The 22525-nt window shown below is 43.5% G+C and overlaps 1 protein-coding gene across 1 annotated transcript in view; it reads right to left on the reverse strand.

The window, feature by feature from the left end:
• The window catches only part of LOC137531698 (vomeronasal type-2 receptor 26-like), a 93986-nt gene that overhangs the window by 52601 nt on the left and 18860 nt on the right, over window positions 1-22525 (reverse strand). Inside the window, exons 2-3 of the mRNA XM_068251657.1 lie at window positions 10172-10229; window positions 5522-5683 (exon numbers count right to left, since the gene is read on the reverse strand). The gene's annotated coding sequence lies outside the window, so the exon portion shown is untranslated. The remainder of the gene's footprint in view (window positions 1-5521; window positions 5684-10171; window positions 10230-22525) is intronic.

The following is a 22525-nucleotide window of genomic DNA, read 5'->3' on the forward strand; positions in this document are numbered from 1 at the left end:
GGAAAGCAAACTTTTGTTTTTCTTAACATCTTAGTAAGGGGACTTTTAGGACCATTGTAGTCCCTTACACACTCCAATGAGTTCTGGGTCACCATGAGCTTGCTGGTTAGTCTGTGCCTCTCGGATTCACAAGCCCTACTCCATAGAGCCAAATTAATCCATGCCATGCACTGATGAGGATCAAACAATCCGAAACAGTCTGTATGCATGTTGGATTATTATGGCTCTGTACAAATTAACAAGCTGACACATCATTGCATTCCAGCGGTTCTGGAGGTGTGTTTAGCTTCTAAGGGTACAATGGTTAATTTGCATATATTCAGCAGTGTTGCTCTGGGAGACATCTCGAGCTCACTCCAACCTGAATTATCGCAAATTCTTTCTGTTTTAGGAAAGCAAACTTTTGTTATTTAACGTTGTAGGACATTTCTGAAACGTTAAATAACTTTAGTATCAAAATGCAATTACCGTCATCACCCTGTGCCATTTTTTGCAGCGCCTCTTTTGAATGTACCCTATTCAGAGACTTTCTTTTACTTGTGGACAGGGTTAAATTACAGTAAGTTCTCTTGCTGTCTCAGTCCTGCAACCACTGAACATTTACACAGCTCTTGCTGTTGTGCATATGGGGTGAGTGGAAGTATACTGTAGTGCCTTTGGGAGGTTCATTCTAATGCACTATCTGCCCCAGGAGAGGAACATTTGGATATGTGCTCCTAATCCTTTATTAAGTAGGTGCACTGTATGCTTTGCATGCTGCATTATGTATATTATAGGGCCAGAAGAGTACACATACTGACCTCTACATGGTGCAAGTGAAATTTGCAAAATAATGTAGTATATATATATATATATATATATATATATATATATATATATATTTTTTTTTTTTTGCAAATGAAAACTCCCGCCTTTTAATCAGCTACAGGGATAGTGTGGCTGGTCTGTAATGAGTATTCGCATGAGAGTGTGCACATGGTTCACACACTCACTTTAGCACCGCTAATTTATATAACTTAAAGTGAACCTCTGGACTAAAAATCTACTCAGCAGAACCGAAAAAGCTTGGTGTTTCTTTAACAGTTTCGCAGCATCAGAACTTTGTATTTCTTACCAAAGCATAATTTTTAGCTGCATTTTTACCTAAGCTCCACCCATCAAAGAAAAAAAGCCCGGGCTTTTTTTCCCTGATGCTGTGCAGAGCATGATGGGATTTCCTATGTTGTTATTCACGTTGCCTAGCAACTGGGAGGGGTGATCAGGACACAGGACAGTTGGAACTGTGTCTCATGCTCCCTGTCACCTCCTTTTAACCAAAAATATGGCTGCCATCATGAAATCAAACATTTGCCTGTTCTTTTAAAATAGTGTGGGTAAGAGATTATATTACCTATCTATTTTAATTAACATAACTAATGTAACTTAACCACTTCACCACTGAGGGGTTTTACCCCCTGAGCACCAGAGCAATTTTCACCTTTCAGCGCTCCTTCCATTCATTCGTCTATAACTTTATCATTACTTATCGCAATGAAATGAACTATATCTTGTTTTTTCCGCCACCAATTAGGCTTTCTTTAGGTGGGACATTATGTCAAGAATTATTTTTTTCTAAATGTGTTTTAATGGGAAAATAGGAAAAATGTGGGGAAAAAATAATTATTTTTCAGTTTTCGGCCATTATAGTTTTTAAATAATGCATGCTACTGTAATTAAAACCCATGAAATGTATTTGCCCTTTTGTCCCGGTTATAAAACCATTTAAATTATGTCCCTATCACAATGTTTGGCGCCAATATTTTATTTGGAAATAAAGGTGCATTTTTTTCATTTTTGCATCCATCCCTAATTACAAGCCCATAGTTTATAAAGTAACAGTGTTCTACCCTCTTGACATAAATATTTAAAAAGTTCAGTCCCTAAGGTAACTATTTATGTATTTTTTTTAATTGTAATTTTTTTAATTTTTTTTTAATTACAAAAAAAAAAAAAATGGGGAGTGTGGGAGGTAATGAGTTAATTTTATGTGTAAAAGTCATTTATTTGTATGTGAAAAATGTGTAGGGTGTAGTTTGCTATTTGGCCACAAGATGGCCACAGTAACTTTTTGTTTTAATGCGACCTCCAAGCTTCCTTCCGGAAGCTTGGAGGAAGTATAAGGAGGCTGGACACGTGAGTTTTTTCTCACAATGATCGCGCTGCCCATAGGAGAGCAGCGGATCATTGCGGGGCTTAGATCAACGAACGGGAATGGATTTTCCCGTTCATTGATCTCTGGGCGAGCGGGCGGCGGCGTGTTTACTAGCGGCGGGCGGCGTGTTTACGAGCGGGAGCGCGGACAGCGTCGGGAACGCGGAAAGTACGTATTTCTCCGTCCCTGGTTGTTAAAGGATGGAAAAAGGGGCGGAGAAATACGTACGCACGGGGGTAAAGTGGTTAATGACAGTATGTTTGTTTAGGCTGGAGTGGAGTTCCTCTTTCAATGTCCTCATCTGGAAGATGAGCCTGGATTCTGTGTATTCTCCCTTTATCAAGTGAATGAAGAATAAAAAAATAAATAACAAAAGACAGAAAAACAGGCTAAGTTCACGCTATGTGTATAGTTAATGCCTACACTATAATATGGGCAGCAGCATGCACTCTTTGTTATGTTATAACGTGATACTTTACAGACCATGTCATCATGCTCATCTGATTGTATGGTCATTGCGTTTACATCCAGCAACACAAAGCACAGCAATGTATATAGTGTGGAAAGAAAGAAAGAAGTAACGAAAGGAAGGAAGAAAGCAGTAGCGACTCCAGCTTTAAATCTTTGAGGGGAGGGGGCACGGGGGGGGGGGGGCACAATGGTTGGCTGGTGGGGCACACTTTTACAGGGGGGGGGGGGTTGTATACAGTGTCCACAGCTTCAGGGAGACAGAAAGCTTATGGGCATATGGGCCCATATGCGATTAACTTTTTCTCCTGAGTTTATTCCTAGGTGATATTTTCACAACGTGTAAATATAATGCCTTTTAAATTCCCAACAAGCAAGAAAGTACTCAAAATAATTTTGGTAGTAGTTTATCAACTACCTTTTTTTGTTGTCAAATACTGAAAAGTTATTTTAAATACAAGATGAAAAATGATGTCCTAGGAGAAAACTCAGGAGAACAAAGTAATTACGTATGGGCCAGGAAGTTTTGAATCAGGATGATGCAATTTATTGCCTGACTTAAAATAAAAACAGTAAGCTTTTGTCTAATAAGTCTATTCCTGTAGACGTATAATGCCAGACCACACCGTTTACATACATTGGGCCTGATTCACAAAGCGGTGCTAACAGTTAGCACCCTGGTGAAAAGCCCTTTATGACGCCTAAACTCAGTTTAGGCATGATAAGTTTAGGTGTGATAAGTTTAGGCATGATAAGTTTAGGTGTGATAAGTTTAGGCATGATAAGTTTAGGTGTGATAAGTTTAGGCATGATAAGTTTAAGCACCAACTGCGTTAGCACCGCAGTGCACAGCTGATCAAAAGTTTTGCGCTAGCAAAGTCTGGTGCACTTCGCATAGAGTTTAATGACGCTGCTTTGCGTGCGGGACTTTGCACGCTATCTACACTTATCTAAACTTATCACGCCTAAACTTATCACACCTAAACTTATCACACCTAAACTTATCACGCCTAAACTGGCTTTTCACCAGCGTGGTGCAATGGTTATCATGCCTAAAGTCTCTAACTGGGTTAGCACCGCTTTGTGAATCAAGCCCATTGAATACACAGAAGGAGGCAGAGTGATTTTTTGCAAATATAAGTGTCATCCAGATCAATTAATTAAAAGGGAACTGGCTAGCTGTTTCTGAGGTATTTGTGGCAGTCAGATAGATAAGAACTTTTGTTTAGTAAACCCCTACTGACATGGAGAGTTTTTTACAGACACTATTCGGTTCAGTGCACACTTATGGAGCCTGGAAACAGTTAAATGTGTGTTACTAAGAGGCCCCCCTCTCACTGTGCCACTCAGGGGAGCACAGTGATTCCCAGCGGGGCGTGCCCCAGCATGCCACAGTGTAGAGCTGCACTGCAGGGAAGGAAGGAAGGAAGGAAGGACGGAAGGAAGGAAGGAAGGAAGGAAGGAAGGAAGGAAGGAAGGAACAACAAAGGAAAGATGAGGAGGGAGGAAAGAAAGAAAGAAAGAAAGAAAGAAAGAAAGAAAGAAAGAAAGAAAGAAAGAAAGAAAGAAAGAAAGAAAGAAAGAAAGAAAGAAAGAAAACCAATGACTGCAGCAACATGTACGGACAGCATTTTTTTTTCAAAATATTCACATCAATGCATATCTATGGCAACACTGAAGCTGAGGCTTACACTGAGGCATTATGCTGCACATCCTGCAAACGCAACACAGGAAAAGTCACATCACCCATTATGTGTGCAGTGCAACACATAAAGTGAAGAATAATAGTACATATATAGAGTACTGCATTTGTTAATGTGCACATTACACGTCACACTATATGCATTGCATTACTCACTACTGACTACTGCACTACTGACACATCCATGTGAACATACTAACTAGTGAAGTGCAAAAAATATCCTGATAGAATGAAAATCTCAGCTGACACAGGGATGGACTTTCTCTGAGCCAATCAAAGTTTTTTATTGGCCAGCTAACCGGTCAGCAGCTGCTGGCTGACATGAGCCTAATTTATTTCTCTAGCATCGGGGAAGTCTGCAAGCTACATTTTTATCTCCTTGTAATTTTTACAAACGGGGGTGCTCAAGCCTTGCCCTTTATGCTTTATAGCTAGTTGCTGAAATGTGATGTAAGACTCATGCTGCTTACAAAGGAGTATAAGGTTGTTCCCAGACACAAAGCAGCCTTTTACTTGTTCTAATGCCAAATAATGTATTAATCGACTCATTCAACCAAAATAAAAACTATGTAACTGTTAAAAAGCCCCCGGTTACAGCTGCTGTGACTGTCCAGCTGCTCCCGGTATCATCCACTTCTACCCCTATTAGCGCCCCCATGTGGTTGCCGTGTATAGCATATGGCATATGTGTGACACCTTAGAAGCAATGAATAAGACTGGGAGCAGCTGGACAGTCACGGCAACTGGAGCAGGTGAGATTTAAATGCACAGGCACCGGGGGAGGGGGGGGGGCACATTTGAGGTCTATCGCATTTGTCGCCATCCCAATATCGAACGCCGTTACTGTCACCCTCCCATAGCGATAACATCAATCATGTCGGCTCGATATTTTCTAGCATGCTTAATTGATACTATTTGTCTGATTTTAGCCCAAAATGGGTAAAATCTTTGATCGGGCATGCTTGTTGTTGCGGCACCGATTATCTAATTGGATGGTCAATCGGGCCACAAAATCGATAGATGTATGGCAATGTAACCTCTGTACAGCTGCATCATTAGAATTTAAACAGGATAATATATTGAGACAGATGAGATAGACAAATTAAAAACTGCTTCTATCACCTGGTCATGTATTCGGATTTCATAATAGTCATTCTTACCCAAAACAAGGATCAACTTCAGGACGCTCTGAAAAGTCTGTTGAATGTTGTCCATTTGCTATTAGAATTTGTAGAATGCCACCTATACTGAAGTCTCCTTCTCTTGAGTAGCTGACAGGTAAATTACTGTCTATGGTCTCAAGGTCACATGTATGTTCCTGTCTGGAGCAAATAATTGCAGTTAGAGCATTTAAGAATGAAATGATGACAAATGTACGTGATGTTTTCATGATGTCATCTATCATAGTACACGTGATTTCATGAAGTCGCTGTTCTGATTGAAATATGCAGGGTTATGTTCCGAGGCAAGCTATCCCACTGCTGTAGAAATGCATGCTTACCAGTCTGTCCTTATAAGCTGTTATTTTCCCAAGCTGTATTGTGAATTGGGTGCTCAATTCTCTATTTCCAGCATACCCAGTGTATGTCGGTAAAGAATATACAAACATACTGTATATAAATATTTGTTTTCTTTTTATCTGTCAAGCAAAAGGATAAAGCACTTCTTTGATGCAACAGAAATGTAATGTTATTCACATTATTGATAATGAGATAACTTTAGGGCATTTATTTTCTGTAGACAGAGCACGGTTGCCAAACCAATTTGCAGAGCGGCTCACTTTTTGGGATAGGGCATACTTGTGGACTTATTGGCCTCAATTCTTTTAGGGTTGCATGCGGCAATGACATTTATCAATTCTGGTAGTTTTTAGTCATGTTTTACTGCATACGGTAAATTTTAGTCATGAATTACCACATGCAGTAATTTGTGCGGTAATTTGCATTAATTTGACCAGAAAATCGCTATTCTCTTGAAAAGTAGGGGACATGTTAGAACATGATTTACTGATCAGTTTAAGACCTGCCTGCAGCTGGCGGTAATAAAGTCAATTTGTACGCATTTTGCAGTTTTTAGTGGAGTTTCTATTGCTGTTTTAGTGGAGTTCCTATTCAGTCTGTGTCAGGCTTATGCGGGGGTTCTGGGTGCCCAGGAAGCCCTGCCCCTTTAAATTCCCCCCAAAAAAGCCCTTTGGCTTTAAAAATGAAGCTCCACCTCTGGATGTGATAACCTCTGCCCCCTTCCCACCCACACCCACAGGAAGCTCCTCCCCATCTGGGACACTATGGTGTAAAGAGGTGCTTTACAGGGATCCTAGTGTAACCATCCCCACAGCTGTGTGGGAGCAGGTATGATAGTGTCTCTCTGACAGCAGTGACCTCTCCCTCAACCTTGCACCCACAGGGACCTCTTCTTTCACCTAGGACCCATACTGACCTCTCCCTCTCCAGCATTAGCACTGCAGTGATCCTGTTTCCTCCAGCACCCACACTGACCCCTTCCTCCCCAGCACCTACATTGACTTTTCCCTACCCCAGCAGTACACTTCCTGTCCCCAGCAGCACACTTCCTGACCTCCTCCAGCACCTAAACTGACCTCTCCCTCCCCCAGCACCCCCAATGACTTCCCCTTCCTGCAGCAATCATATTCACCTCTACTTCTCCCAAAATCCACCATCCACCCCTTCCCCCATAGCTAGCAGCCAGTACTCACACTCACATGACCTCAAGTACCTGCACCCAGGCCTGACATTGCACCCAGTACTTACACCTGCACACAGCCTCCACATGGCCAACACTATTTGCACCAAGCACCCACTTAACCAGTATCCGCACCCAAGATATCTGCATTCAAAACCCATGTGATGCCCAAAGCCCACCCATAGCCAGCACCCAGTACAAGCATGGTGCCAAGTATTCACACCCATGTCACACCCAGTACCTGCAACCAGCCCACATGACATCTAGTACATGCACCCAGATCTCACACGGCAATAAGTACTTGCAATCAACACCTGCATGACACTCGATACCCACCCATAGCCAGAACCCACATGGCACTCTGTACTCACTCCCAGACCCCACATGACACCCAGAATCTGCATTTTACACCCACATGACAACCAACGCCCCCCCCCCCCTAGCCAGAAATGAGTAGGGGGGAGCGTTGTGAGGCCCCTTTTTTACATTTGAGCACCCCCCCACTTTAGGACCCTCTACATGGCCCTGGTCTGTGTAATAGAAAAGAATAGTAGAAATCAAACTCCAAATATTTACTGACTTTTTGTATAGGGGATGCAAATAAAGTTACTTTTCATAAGTTGCTACATAATCAAATACACCTTCACCCCCCCCCCCCCCCCCCCAAAGAAAAACATCCTCCAAAGACTATCCTAACATATGGAAGTCAATTAAAAACTACTATGATTTATTTACCACATGCTTACCGCTGAAATACTGCACTTTATGCATTTTCCGCACGTTTTACCGCATGTTCGGAAATACAGAAAAATCTTTCACAATTGTTAAAAAAAATTATGAAAATACCACGTGAGGTATTTTACAGACAAATTTTTTTTTACTGCACATAGTTACCAGAATTGAGGGCATTGTCATAGAGGGGTAAAGGTGAGCATGCTTGATTAGAGAGGGACATTTTTAGGAATCTGTCCTGTGATGTTGCCGCTAACCCCGTCTCTATCAGTTACAATATCTGGGTTGATCTGGCTGCCGGTAGTGTCCAGCTGCTTCTTCTTCTTCTGCATTTGCATCCCACGAGGCTGCTGCATATAGCATGTGGTGTGCGTTTGACATCACAGTAGAGGGAAGTCTCCGGATAATTCCCCTCGAGCTTGCCCAGGGCTGGGCCCTCTAAACATATTTGACTTAGGCTTGCTGAATATTATTGCACAGCCATGCTCCCATCCTTGTATGGGCACAGTCACACTTTGCATCCGCAAGAGGGCCTATGCCTGAGCAGTAACATAGAGTCCCTTGTGCACATTTTTTTCCTCCATGAACCACTGGCTCAGAGCTACTGTGCATGCACACAGGCCTTAAGTGCACCTACTCAATGTGGCTGTACTTCTGCATGGATAGGACCAGGGGCGGTCCGCCCATGACACCAGGCGAATGGCGGGCACAACCAAAATGAAAAGATCATCTGCATGAAGAACAAATAAATGTCCACAATACCAATTATAGCTTCAAAACAATATCTTTATTTAAACACTAAGACCAGACACTTAACAATAAAAACACTTAAAATATGGGTCATGGACCCTGGGGAATCAGCACATAAGATACAAACCATGTACTGTAATGGATTGCAATGAAAGAAAATATAAATCACAAAAATCGTGATATAAGGCAGTAATAAAAATAAAAATAATCACATTTGCTCCATATCACTGAACCTCGGTCTGTATATATAAACAAACTCAACAGCATAAATGGCTGAAAAACTCACTGGTCAGCACACCAATGGTGACTAGCACTATGCACAAAAGTTCTGACCCCTCGCACAACATGGATGATAAAACATGATACATAAAGCAACAGCCAGTCAGCGCTTCCAGTAAGACAGTGAATGGAAGTGAAGAAAATCAATACCTGCCCGTGATGTAGTAATAGACGCAATCCCCAGGGTCCCCTCCACGTGTATCGCGGCTCCTGCCGCTTTTTCAAGAGGTGCATGTGAGGTGCAAAGTGCGCATCTAAGTAGTGCCGCCGTACGTCACCCTCTGCAATTGCTTCCTATGCCTCATACGTGGCCACGCATGTGCACCGTGACGTCGCTCGTCTCTGTCAGAGCGAGCGGCACGCCTGCGCATATATAACTAAACCCAAAACGGAAAGTAGAGGTGGTGCAGCACAGAAGCGCTGATGGTATTGACCAATAACCATATTAAAACATATAATTCCATACAATTAATAATAAATAATTGAATACAGTACAAAAGGGATATATCTTGAACATAGATTAAAGTTTTTTGAATAACGAACCACATGTAAACATAAACACTCCATCTAGTGGTTGATGTATAAAATACAATAATGCTGCATTATAATACACAGTGCATCTCATGTGAGTGATTTGAAACGAATCAAACATCTTGGAACAAACTGAATATCGTGATAATAAATATACTATGCACACACACACACACACACACACATATATATATATATATATATATATATATATATATATATATATATATATATATATATATATATATATACAAATCTACGTATAAATATAAAAAAAAAAAAATTGTTATAGAAAAAATATTTTATATGTCACAAATAATTAATATGAGGAATTTCTTCCAATTCTTGCGTGAACAAAGTGCTTGTGCTTAAGGTGCCTAAGAAAAATCCATGAGAACGCTAGATAAAATAAAATGAATAATGAAAATGGTGGTGAACTCCCAATGAATCATAACATTTAGAATGCAAAATGTACTAAAAAACATAAATTAATAAATAGTGTGAAACACACCCGAATACACAAGCTACCCTACTATGGAACTGTACTCACTCAGTTCACATAATTGGCACGTGAAAATCACCTAGTGTATATATAAGTATACTGCAAATTGGTCTCCTCACATGAGACCAAAAACAGCAAAGTGACAATACCAAAGTGCTTGGTGCAAAAAAGCAAGTGAAAAACTGTGCAAACACGCATCTGTACCGAATGTGTGAGCCCACTCACCATGGACCCATCACATTCAAATAAACATGCAAAGTGCATAGTGCATATTAAAAGTGATAAAGTGCAACACAGTAATGTGTATCATACTCACCATATAGCAATGGAGTGACTACATGACATAATTCTAACCCTGTAAAGGCCTTTGTGATCTAAATAGGAAATATAAACATAAAACAAATAATCTTCATAAATATGTATCATATCATAGTAAGATAACCCAGGTAGTGTAAACCAATTGATGATAAGAAGTACACAAACAGAGAAGTATCGAAAGGGAAAAACCAATCTGGAAATTGAAGAATCAAACTATTATAGATCTGTTCTAAAACAAAACCCCAATACTACCAGATCAAATGACTTGGGGTCCACTCTCCACACCTATTGTCCTAAAAAAACAGCCAAAGGAAAATTCCTCATTTAAACCATGGGGACTTAAAGTCCCCATGTCATGTATCCATCTCAATTCACATCTCAACAATCTCGTGACCAGATCTTCTCCCCTTATTCCTAGTCTGACTTGCTGGAAGCCTATGAACCTCCAGCCACTCAAAGAGGCATTATGACTATGTAGGGCATGTGCTGCCACTGGTGTTAACCGTTTCCCGTCCTCAAAGTCTCTCTTTGCAAGTTTGATCGTGGAGACATGTTTTTGCAACCTAATTTTTAAAAGATTTTTTGTCTGACCAATGTACTGTTTTTGGTAGGGACACTGCAACATATAAATAACTGCTGCCGTTTTGCAGTTGATAAAGTCATAGATCACATATTTTCTTCGATTAGCAGTGCTTACCACTTCTTTCATTGGAGTCATGTATCGACAAATCGAACAACTGCTGCATGGAAAACTTCCTTTGATATTCAACGGTCTCTCAGGTCTCTGGAAATGGCTTCTGGTAAGTATTGTTCTCAATGTAGGTGCCCTTTTAGCAGTAATGCTGGGTTAATGTGGGCATCAGGCAGCAGAGATGGGTATTAGTTATTAGCCAGTATAGTTTCCCCCAGTATAGGCATTCAGTATACGATCCTCCCATATAGGCAACCAGTATAGTTGCCTCAGTATAGGCAGCCAGTATAATTGCCTCCAGTATAGGTATCCAATATAGTTGCCCACAGTATAGGTACTCAGTAGTATTGGTTAGCTAGGTATGTGCCCCCAGCCCCAGTAGGTAGCCAGTATAGTTGCCTCCAGTATAGATTAGCCAGTATGGTTGCCCCAGTATAGGTAGGTTAGCCAGGTAGGTGCCCCCAGTATCAGGGTTGCTCGAATGTACCAAAATTCGATTCGGGTACATTCAATTTCTGGCCCGTGGAAAAATTGGATTCGGATGCGATCACCGAATTCGGTTCGGATTCGAATTCAGTTCGGGTTGTGTAAAAAAATTCAATTAGTGTTCGTGAATTCGGATGTTTTTTTTTTTTAACCAAAGTGGACGCCGAAAGGACCGCAACACGCCCAAGGGCGTTGCGTCCTTTCAGCATGCCGGGGGAGCGATCGCATCATTGATGACGCGCGCTTCCCCGGCAACTGGCTCCGCCCACCAGCGGCGACAACCCGCCAGCCGTTCGGAAGCGCCGGCGGGTTGTTAACCCCGTGATCGCCGCTACAAAGTGTATAATACACTTTGTAATGTATACAAAGTGTATTATACAGGCTTCCTTCTGCCCTGGTGGTCCCAGTGTCCAAGGGACCACCAGGGCAGGCTGCAGCCACCCTAGTCTGCACCCAAAAACACTGATCTGACCCCCCCCCGTGTACTGTATGCATTTATCCCCCCTGATCACCTGTCAATCACCTGTCAATCACCCATCAATCACCCCCTGTCACTGCCACCCAACAATTAGCCCCTAACCTGCCCCTTGCGGGTAATCTGATCACCCACCCATACCATTAGATCGCCCACAAACCCGCCGTCAGATCACCTCCCAAGTGTATTGTTTACATCTGTTCTCTTCTCTAAACACCCACTAATTACCCATCAATCACCCATCAATCACCCCCTATCACCACCTGTCACTGTTACCTATCAGATCAGACCCTAATCTGCCCCTTGCGGGCACCCAATCACCGGCCCACACGCTCAGATTGCCCTCAGACCCCCCCTTATCAATTCGCCAGTGCATTCATTACATCTGTTCTTCCCTGTAATAACCCACTGATCACCTGTCAATCACCTGCCAATCACCTATCACCCATCAATCACCCCCTGTCACCCCGTCACTGCCACCCATCAATCAGCCCCTAACCTGCCCCTTGCGGGCAATCTGATCACCCACCCACACCATTAGATCGCCCGCAAACCCGCCGTCAGATCACCTCCCAAGTGTATTGTTTACATCTGTTCTCTTCTCTAAACACCAACTAATTACCCATCAATCACCCATCAATCACCCCCTATCACCACCTGTCACTGTTACCTATCAGATCAGACCCTAATCTGCCCCTTGCGGGCACCCAATCACCCGCCCACACGCTCAGATTGCCCTCAGACCCCCCCCCCCCCTTATCAATTCGCCAGTGCATTAATTACATCTGTTCTTCCCTGTAATAATCCACTGATCACCTGTCAATCACCTGCCAATCACCCATCAATCACCCCCTGTCACCCCCTGTCACTGCCACCCATCAATCAGCCCCTAACCTGCCCCTTGCGGGCAATCTGATCACCCACCCACACCATTAGATCACCCGCAAACCCGCCGTCAGATAACCTCCCAAGTGTATGGTTTACATCTGTTCTCTAAACACCCATTTACATCTCTCCTCTAAACACCCACTAATTACCCATCAATCACCCCCTGACACCACCTGTCACTGCTACCCATCAGATTAGACCCCAATCTGCCCCTAGGGCACCCAATCACCCGCCCACACCCTCAGACCCCAGCCCTGATCACCTCGCCAGTGCATGGCTTGCATCTATTCCCCCCACTAATCACACCTTGAGACACCCATTAATCACGTCCTGTCACCACCTACCCATCAGATCAGGCCCTAATTTGCCCCATGTGGGCTCCTGATCACTCGGCCAAACCCTCAGATCCCCCTCAGACCCCCTTCCGATCACCTCCCTAGTGCATTGATTGCATCTATTTTCCCCTCTAACCACCCCCTGAGACACCCGTCAATCACCTCCTGTCACCCCCCCTAGCACTCCTATCCATCAGATCAGGCCCAATACAACCTGTCATACCAAAAACAAAAGCAATGACCTCAAAATAACCGCACCAGAACAGCAATTATCCAAATATAGAATATCATCCTTTATTGAAATTACAAACATTAAAAACTGTTAAAACTTGGTGGGGGAATATAAAAACCCCACCCATTTTGAGACATTTGGTTTCCAGACTACTCACGGTTTTGGGCCCGTAAAATGCCAGGGCAGTATAGGAACCCCACAAGTGACCCCTTTTTAGAAAAAAGACACCCCAAGGTGTTCTGTTAGGTGTATGACGAGTTCATATAAGGTTTAATTTTTTGTCAAAAGTTAGCGGAAATTGATTTTTATTGTTTTTTCACAAAGTTTATTTTTTGTCACAAGTGAATACTTTGGGATGTCTTCTTTCCAAAATGGGGTCATTTGGGGGGTATTTATACTATCCTGGAATTTTAGCACCTCATGAAACATGACAGGTGGTCAGAAAAGTCAGAGATACTTCAAAATGGGAAAATTCACTTTTGGCACCATAGTTTGTAAACGCTATAACTTTTACCCAATCCAATAAATATACACTGAATGTTTTTTTTTTTATCAAAGACATGTAGCAGAATAACTTTTGCGCTCAAATGTATAGGAAATTTTACTTTATTTGAAATAGGAAATATAAACATAAAACAAATAATCTTCATAAATATGTATCATATCATAGTAAGATAACCCAGGTAGTGTAAACCAATTGATGATAAGAAGTACACAAACAGAGAAGTATCGAAAGGGAAAAACCAATCTGGAAATTGAAGAATCAAACTATTATAGATCTGTTCTAAAACAAAACCCCAATACTACCAGATCAAATGACTTGGGGTCCACTCTCCACACCTATTGTCCTAAAAAAACAGCCAAAGGAAAATTCCTCATTTAAACCATGGGGACTTAAAGTCCCCATGTCATGTATCCATCTCAATTCACATCTCAACAATCTCGTGACCAGATCTTCTCCCCTTATTCCTAGTCTGACTTGCTGGAAGCCTATGAACCTCCAGCCACTCAAAGAGGCATTATGACTATGTAGGGCATGTGCTGCCACTGGTGTTAACCGTTTCCCGTCCTCAAAGTCTCTCTTTGCAAGTTTGATCGTGGAGACATGTTTTTGCAACCTAATTTTTAAAAGATTTTTTGTCTGACCAATGTACTGTTTTTGGCAGGGACACTGCAACATATAAATAACTGCTGCCGTTTTGCAGTTGATAAAGTCATAGATCACATATTTTCTTCGATTAGCAGTGCTTACCACTTCTTTCATTGGAGTCATGTATCGACAAATCGAACAACTGCTGCATGGAAAACTTCCTTTGATATTCAACGGTCTCTCAGGTCTCTGGAAATGGCTTCTGGTAAGTATTGTTCTCAATGTAGGTGCCCTTTTAGCAGTAATGCTGGGTTAATGTGGGCATCAGGCAGCAGAGATGGGTATTAGTTATTAGCCAGTATAGTTTCCCCCAGTATAGGCATTCAGTATACGATCCTCCCATATAGGCAACCAGTATAGTTGCCTCAGTATAGGCAGCCAGTATAATTGCCTCCAGTATAGGTATCCAATATAGTTGCCCACAGTATAGGTACTCAGTAGTATTGGTTAGCTAGGTATGTGCCCCCAGCCCCAGTAGGTAGCCAGTATAGTTGCCTCCAGTATAGATTAGCCAGTATGGTTGCCCCAGTATAGGTAGGTTAGCCAGGTAGGTGCCCCCAGTATCAGGGTTGCTCGAATGTACCAAAATTCGATTCGGGTACATTCAATTTCTGGCCCGTGGAAAAATTGGATTCGGATGCGATCACCGAATTCGGTTCGGATTCGAATTCAGTTCGGGTTGTGTAAAAAAATTCAATTAGTGTTCGTGAATTCGGATGTTTTTTTTTTTTAACCAAAGTGGACGCCGAAAGGACCGCAACACGCCCAAGGGCGTTGCGTCCTTTCAGCATGCCGGGGGAGCGATCGCATCATTGATGACGCGCGCTTCCCCGGCAACTGGCTCCGCCCACCAGCGGCGACAACCCGCCAGCCGTTCGGAAGCGCCGGCGGGTTGTTAACCCCGTGATCGCCGCTACAAAGTGTATAATACACTTTGTAATGTATACAAAGTGTATTATACAGGCTTCCTTCTGCCCTGGTGGTCCCAGTGTCCAAGGGACCACCAGGGCAGGCTGCAGCCACCCTAGTCTGCACCCAAACACACTGATCTGACCCCCCCCCCCGTGTACTGTATGCATTTATCCCCCCTGATCACCTGTCAATCACCTGTCAATCACCCATCAATCACCCCCTGTCACTGCCACCCAACAATTAGCCCCTAACCTGCCCCTTGCGGGTAATCTGATCACCCACCCATACCATTAGATCGCCCACAAACCCGCCGTCAGATCACCTCCCAAGTGTATTGTTTACATCTGTTCTCTTCTCTAAACACCCACTAATTACCCATCAATCACCCATCAATCACCCCCTATCACCACCTGTCACTGTTACCTATCAGATCAGACCCTAATCTGCCCCTTGCGGGCACCCAATCACCGGCCCACACGCTCAGATTGCCCTCAGACCCCCCCTTATCAATTCGCCAGTGCATTCATTACATCTGTTCTTCCCTGTAATAACCCACTGATCACCTGTCAATCACCTGCCAATCACCTATCACCCATCAATCACCCCCTGTCACCCCGTCACTGCCACCCATCAATCAGCCCCTAACCTGCCCCTTGCGGGCAATCTGATCACCCACCCACACCATTAGATCGCCCGCAAACCCGCCGTCAGATCACCTCCCAAGTGTATTGTTTACATCTGTTCTCTTCTCTAAACACCAACTAATTACCCATCAATCACCCATCAATCACCCCCTATCACCACCTGTCACTGTTACCTATCAGATCAGACCCTAATCTGCCCCTTGCGGGCACCCAATCACCCGCCCACACGCTCAGATTGCCCTCAGACCCCCCCCCCCCCCTTATCAATTCGCCAGTGCATTAATTACATCTGTTCTTCCCTGTAATAATCCACTGATCACCTGTCAATCACCTGCCAATCACCCATCAATCACCCCCTGTCACCCCCTGTCACTGCCACCCATCAATCAGCCCCTAACCTGCCCCTTGCGGGCAATCTGATCACCCACCCACACCATTAGATCACCCGCAAACCCGCCGTCAGATAACCTCCCAAGTGTATGGTTTACATCTGTTCTCTAAACACCCATTTACATCTCTCCTCTAAACACCCACTAATTACCCATCAATCACCCCCTGACACCACCTGTCACTGCTACCCATCAGATTAGACCCCAATCTGCCCCTAGGGCACCCAATCACCCGCCCACACCCTCAGACCCCAGCCCTGATCACCTCGCCAGTGCATGGCTTGCATCTATTCCCCCCACTAATCACACCTTGAGACACCCATTAATCACGTCCTGTCACCACCTACCCATCAGATCAGGCCCTAATTTGCCCCATGTGGGCTCCTGATCACTCGGCCAAACCCTCAGATCCCCCTCAGACCCCCTTCCGATCACCTCCCTAGTGCATTGATTGCATCTATTTTCCCCTCTAACCACCCCCTGAGACACCCGTCAATCACCTCCTGTCACCCCCCCTAGCACTCCTATCCATCAGATCAGGCCCAATACAACCTGTCATACCAAAAACAAAAGCAATGACCTCAAAATAACCGCACCAGAACAGCAATTATCCAAATATAGAATATCATCCTTTATTGAAATTACAAACATTAAAAACTGTTAAAACTTGGTGGGGGAATATAAAAACCCCACCCATTTTGAGACATTTGGTTTCCAGACTACTCACGGTTTTGGGCCCGTAAAATGCCAGGGCAGTATAGGAACCCCACAAGTGACCCCTTTTTAGAAAAAAGACACCCCAAGGTGTTCTGTTAGGTGTATGACGAGTTCATATAAGGTTTAATTTTTTGTCAAAAGTTAGCGGAAATTGATTTTTATTGTTTTTTCACAAAGTTTATTTTTTGTCACAAGTGAATACTTTGGGATGTCTTCTTTCCAAAATGGGGTCATTTGGGGGGTATTTATACTATCCTGGAATTTTAGCACCTCATGAAACATGACAGGTGGTCAGAAAAGTCAGAGATACTTCAAAATGGGAAAATTCACTTTTGGCACCATAGTTTGTAAACGCTATAACTTTTACCCAATCCAATAAATATACACTGAATGTTTTTTTTTTTATCAAAGACATGTAGCAGAATAACTTTTGCGCTCAAATGTATAGGAAATTTTACTTTATTTGAAATAGGAAATATAAACATAAAACAAATAATCTTCATAAATATGTATCATATCATAGTAAGATAACCCAGGTAGTGTAAACCAATTGATGATAAGAAGTACACAAACAGAGAAGTATCGAAAGGGAAAAACCAATCTGGAAATTGAAGAATCAAACTATTATAGATCTGTTCTAAAACAAAACCCCAATACTACCAGATCAAATGACTTGGGGTCCACTCTCCACACCTATTGTCCTAAAAAACCAGCCAAAGGAAAATTCCTCATTTAAACCATGGGGACTTAAAGTCCCCATGTCATGTATCCATCTCAATTCACATCTCAACAATCTCGTGACCAGATCTTCTCCCCTTATTCCTAGTCTGACTTGCTGGAAGCCTATGAACCTCCAGCCACTCAAAGAGGCATTATGACTATGTAGGGCATGTGCTGCCACTGGTGTTAACCGTTTCCCGTCCTCAAAGTCTCTCTTTGCAAGTTTGATCGTGGAGACATGTTTTTGCAACCTAATTTTTAAAAGATTTTTTGTCTGACCAATGTACTGTTTTTGGTAGGGACACTGCAACATATAAATAACTGCTGCCGTTTTGCAGTTGATAAAGTCATAGATCACATATTTTCTTCGATTAGCAGTGCTTACCACTTCTTTCATTGGAGTCATGTATCGACAAATCGAACAACTGCTGCATGGAAAACTTCCTTTGATATTCAACGGTCTCTCAGGTCTCTGGAAATGGCTTCTGGTAAGTATTGTTCTCAATGTAGGTGCCCTTTTAGCAGTAATGCTGGGTTAATGTGGGCATCAGGCAGCAGAGATGGGTATTAGTTATTAGCCAGTATAGTTTCCCCCAGTATAGGCATTCAGTATACGATCCTCCCATATAGGCAACCAGTATAGTTGCCTCAGTATAGGCAGCCAGTATAATTGCCTCCAGTATAGGTATCCAATATAGTTGCCCACAGTATAGGTACTCAGTAGTATTGGTTAGCTAGGTATGTGCCCCCAGCCCCAGTAGGTAGCCAGTATAGTTGCCTCCAGTATAGATTAGCCAGTATGGTTGCCCCAGTATAGGTAGGTTAGCCAGGTAGGTGCCCCCAGTATCAGGGTTGCTCGAATGTACCAAAATTCGATTCGGGTACATTCAATTTCTGGCCCGTGGAAAAATTGGATTCGGATGCGATCACCGAATTCGGTTCGGATTCGAATTCAGTTCGGGTTGTGTAAAAAAATTCAATTAGTGTTCGTGAATTCGGATGTTTTTTTTTTTTAACCAAAGTGGACGCCGAAAGGACCGCAACACGCCCAAGGGCGTTGCGTCCTTTCAGCATGCCGGGGGAGCGATCGCATCATTGATGACGCGCGCTTCCCCGGCAACTGGCTCCGCCCACCAGCGGCGACAACCCGCCAGCCGTTCGGAAGCGCCGGCGGGTTGTTAACCCCGTGATCGCCGCTACAAAGTGTATAATACACTTTGTAATGTATACAAAGTGTATTATACAGGCTTCCTTCTGCCCTGGTGGTCCCAGTGTCCAAGGGACCACCAGGGCAGGCTGCAGCCACCCTAGTCTGCACCCAAACACACTGATCTGACCCCCCCCCCGTGTACTGTATGCATTTATCCCCCCTGATCACCTGTCAATCACCTGTCAATCACCCATCAATCACCCCCTGTCACTGCCACCCAACAATTAGCCCCTAACCTGCCCCTTGCGGGTAATCTGATCACCCACCCATACCATTAGATCGCCCACAAACCCGCCGTCAGATCACCTCCCAAGTGTATTGTTTACATCTGTTCTCTTCTCTAAACACCCACTAATTACCCATCAATCACCCATCAATCACCCCCTATCACCACCTGTCACTGTTACCTATCAGATCAGACCCTAATCTGCCCCTTGCGGGCACCCAATCACCGGCCCACACGCTCAGATTGCCCTCAGACCCCCCCTTATCAATTCGCCAGTGCATTCATTACATCTGTTCTTCCCTGTAATAACCCACTGATCACCTGTCAATCACCTGCCAATCACCTATCACCCATCAATCACCCCCTGTCACCCCGTCACTGCCACCCATCAATCAGCCCCTAACCTGCCCCTTGCGGGCAATCTGATCACCCACCCACACCATTAGATCGCCCGCAAACCCGCCGTCAGATCACCTCCCAAGTGTATTGTTTACATCTGTTCTCTTCTCTAAACACCAACTAATTACCCATCAATCACCCATCAATCACCCCCTATCACCACCTGTCACTGTTACCTATCAGATCAGACCCTAATCTGCCCCTTGCGGGCACCCAATCACCCGCCCACACGCTCAGATTGCCCTCAGACACCCCCCCCCCCCCCTTATCAATTCGCCAGTGCATTAATTACATCTGTTCTTCCCTGTAATAATCCACTGATCACCTGTCAATCACCTGCCAATCACCCATCAATCACCCCCTGTCACCCCCTGTCACTGCCACCCATCAATCAGCCCCTAACCTGCCCCTTGCGGGCAATCTGATCACCCACCCACACCATTAGATCACCCGCAAACCCGCCGTCAGATAACCTCCCAAGTGTATGGTTTACATCTGTTCTCTAAACACCCATTTACATCTCTCCTCTAAACACCCACTAATTACCCATCAATCACCCCCTGACACCACCTGTCACTGCTACCCATCAGATTAGACCCCAATCTGCCCCTAGGGCACCCAATCACCCGCCCACACCCTCAGACCCCAGCCCTGATCACCTCGCCAGTGCATGGCTTGCATCTATTCCCCCCACTAATCACACCTTGAGACACCCATTAATCACGTCCTGTCACCACCTACCCATCAGATCAGGCCCTAATTTGCCCCGTGTGGGCTCCTGATCACTCGGCCAAACCCTCAGATCCCCCTCAGACCCCCTTCCGATCACCTCCCTAGTGCATTGATTGCATCTATTTTCCCCTCTAACCACCCCCTGAGACACCCGTCAATCACCTCCTGTCACCCCCCCTAGCACTCCTATCCATCAGATCAGGCCCAATACAACCTGTCATACCAAAAACAAAAGCAATGACCTCAAAATAACCGCACCAGAACAGCAATTATCAAAATATAGAATATCATCCTTTATTGAAATTACAAACATTAAAAACTGTTAAAACTTGGTGGGGGAATATATAAACCCCACCCATTTTGAGACATTTGGTTTCCAGACTACTCACGGTTTTGGGCCCGTAAAATGCCAGGGCAGTATAGGAACCCCACAAGTGACCCCTTTTTAGAAAAAAGACACCCCAAGGTGTTCTGTTAGGTGTATGACGAGTTCATATAAGGTTTAATTTTTTGTCAAAAGTTAGCGGAAATTGATTTTTATTGTTTTTTCACAAAGTTTATTTTTTGTCACAAGTGAATACTTTGGGATGTCTTCTTTCCAAAATGGGGTCATTTGGGGGGTATTTATACTATCCTGGAATTTTAGCACCTCATGAAACATGACAGGTGGTCAGAAAAGTCAGAGATACTTCAAAATGGGAAAATTCACTTTTGGCACCATAGTTTGTAAACGCTATAACTTTTACCCAATCCAATAAATATACACTGAATGTTTTTTTTTTATCAAAGACATGTAGCAGAATAACTTTTGCGCTCAAATGTATAGGAAATTTTACTTTATTTGAAATAGGAAATATAAACATAAAACAAATAATCTTCATAAATATGTATCATATCATAGTAAGATAACCCAGGTAGTGTAAACCAATTGATGATAAGAAGTACACAAACAGAGAAGTATCGAAAGGGAAAAACCAATCTGGAAATTGAAGAATCAAACTATTATAGATCTGTTCTAAAACAAAACCCCAATACTACCAGATCAAATGACTTGGGGTCCACTCTCCACACCTATTGTCCTAAAAAAACAGCCAAAGGAAAATTCCTCATTTAAACCATGGGGACTTAAAGTCCCCATGTCATGTATCCATCTCAATTCACATCTCAACAATCTCGTGACCAGATCTTCTCCCCTTATTCCTAGTCTGACTTGCTGGAAGCCTATGAACCTCCAGCCACTCAAAGAGGCATTATGACTATGTAGGGCATGTGCTGCCACTGGTGTTAACCGTTTCCCGTCCTCAAAGTCTCTCTTTGCAAGTTTGATCGTGGAGACATGTTTTTGCAACCTAATTTTTAAAAGATTTTTTGTCTGACCAATGTACTGTTTTTGGCAGGGACACTGCAACATATAAATAACTGCTGCCGTTTTGCAGTTGATAAAGTCATAGATCACATATTTTCTTCGATTAGCAGTGCTTACCACTTCTTTCATTGGAGTCATGTATCGACAAATCGAACAACTGCTGCATGGAAAACTTCCATTGATATTCAACGGTCTCTCAGGTCTCTGGAAATGGCTTCTGGTAAGTATTGTTCTCAATGTAGGTGCCCTTTTAGCAGTAATGCTGGGTTAATGTGGGCATCAGGCAGCAGAGATGGGTATTAGTTATTAGCCAGTATAGTTTCCCCCAGTATAGGCATTCAGTATACGATCCTCCCATATAGGCAACCAGTATAGTTGCCTCAGTATAGGCAGCCAGTATAATTGCCTCCAGTATAGGTATCCAATATAGTTGCCCACAGTATAGGTACTCAGTAGTATTGGTTAGCTAGGTATGTGCCCCCAGCCCCAGTAGGTAGCCAGTATAGTTGCCTCCAGTATAGATTAGCCAGTATGGTTGCCCCAGTATAGGTAGGTTAGCCAGGTAGGTGCCCCCAGTATCAGGGTTGCTCGAATGTACCAAAATTCGATTCGGGTACATTCAATTTCTGGCCCGTGGAAAAATTGGATTCGGATGCGATCACCGAATTCGGTTCGGATTCGAATTCAGTTCGGGTTGTGTAAAAAAATTCAATTAGTGTTCGTGAATTCGGATGTTTTTTTTTTTTAACCAAAGTGGACGCCGAAAGGACCGCAACACGC

This window comes from Hyperolius riggenbachi, chromosome 9 (genome assembly GCF_040937935.1).
Source record: "Hyperolius riggenbachi isolate aHypRig1 chromosome 9, aHypRig1.pri, whole genome shotgun sequence".
Lineage (NCBI taxonomy): Eukaryota > Metazoa > Chordata > Amphibia > Anura > Hyperoliidae > Hyperolius > Hyperolius riggenbachi.